We start from the raw sequence: 1,686 nt of genomic DNA on the forward strand, positions 1-1,686 counted from the left end.
TCACCTCTGTGCACCTGTTTCCTCATTGGTAGTGTGGCCTGCTTTGAAAATAAGTGAGTGAACCTCTCAACGTCTGTTCTCTGCTCCCGGCTTTGCCCTCCCTTTCTTACGCTGCTACGGAAGATCGGGGTCTACGATGTGATGCCCACATGCAGGGGAGGAATTCAGCCCAGAGTTGGCATCACAGGCCCATTCTTGGGCCCAAATCATTTCTGATAGAATCATCTAGGAGAAGAGCAGGGAAGTGAGGCCAAGGGCAGGTATGCAATCCCCCGGACCGTCCCTCAACCTGCAGCCCTCACCAAGGCCCCAGCCGACCACGCCAGGGTGCTCTGTTCTTGGATCCCCACTGTCCCCAGAGCCCAGCTGCGATGGTGACTGGAGGGGTCTTCATTTTCATGGCCTGAGCGCCAAGGCCCTGGTGACTGTGGAGAGGTGAGAAAGGGAGAGTTCTGCCCTCACTAAGGGCTCTTCTGAAAGTCAAGAGGAGAATTACACTTTAAAATTATTTCAGAGCAGTATGGGGTTTTTTGTTTGTGACAGGATCTTTAGTTGCAGCATGCTGGCTCTTAGTTGCAGCTTGTGGGATCAAGTTCCCTGACCAGGGATCAAACCCGGGCCCCCTGCATTAGGAGCACAGAGTCTTACCTACTGGACCACCAGGGACGTCCCTGTTTTCAATTTTTCTATTGTGGTAAAAATATACATAACATAAAATTTACCATCTCATGTGGTACATATATACAATGGAATACTACTCAGCCATAAAAAAGAAGGAAATAATGCCATTTGCAGCAACATGGATGGACCTAGAGATTATCATACTAAGCGAGACAGAGAAAGTCAGACAGACAGAGAAAGACAAATATCATATGATATCACTTATATGTGGAATCTAAAACAAAATGATACAAATGAACATATTTACAAAACAGAAACAGACTCAACAGACATAGAAAACAGACTTATGTTTGCCAAGGGGGAGGGGGGGGAGGGATGGATTGGGAGGTTGGGATTAGCAGGTGCAAACTATTATATGTAGAATGGGTAAGCAAGGTCCTACTGTATAGCACAGGGAACTATATTCAATATCCTGTGATAAGCCATAATGGAAAAGAATATGAAAAAGAATGTATATATATGTATAACTGAATCACTTTGCTGTACAGCAGAAATTAACACATTGTAAATCAACTATACTTCAATAAAATAAATTAAAAATAAATAATAAATAAAGATACTCTGACAAAAAGAAAAAACTTACCATCTTAACCATTTTTGTACTGGAGTGTAATTGATTTACAACACTATATTAATTTCAGTGTACAACATACTGGTTCAATATTTTTATAGATTATACTCCATTTAAAGTTATTATAAAATATTGGCTATATTCTCTGTGCTATACAATATAAACTTGTAGTTTATTTATTTTATACATAGTAGTTCATAACTCTTAATCCCCTACCTCTGCCTTGCCCCTCCCCTCTTTCTTCTCCCCACTGGTAACCACTAGTTTGTTCTCTATATCTGTGAGTCTGTTTCTGTTTTGTTACATTCATTTATTTGTTTTATTTTTTAGATTCCACATATAAGTGATAGCATTCTCTTTCTCTGACTTATTTCACTAAGCATAATATACTCCAGGTCCATCCTAGTCTGCAAAATTACAAATTTCATTCTTTT

The 1,686-nt window shown here is 40.3% G+C and overlaps 1 non-coding gene across 1 annotated transcript; it reads right to left on the reverse strand.

Moving 5' to 3' along the window:
• Window positions 1-593: 593 nt before the first annotated feature.
• Window positions 594-666, reverse strand: TRNAR-CCU. Its single transcript has one exon. It is a non-coding gene; the product is annotated as a tRNA-Arg (tRNA).
• Between the last annotated feature and the right edge of the window lie 1,020 nt (window positions 667-1,686).

The sequence above is a fragment of the Balaenoptera musculus genome, chromosome 2 (genome assembly GCF_009873245.2).
Source record: "Balaenoptera musculus isolate JJ_BM4_2016_0621 chromosome 2, mBalMus1.pri.v3, whole genome shotgun sequence".
Taxonomy (NCBI): domain Eukaryota; kingdom Metazoa; phylum Chordata; class Mammalia; order Artiodactyla; family Balaenopteridae; genus Balaenoptera; species Balaenoptera musculus.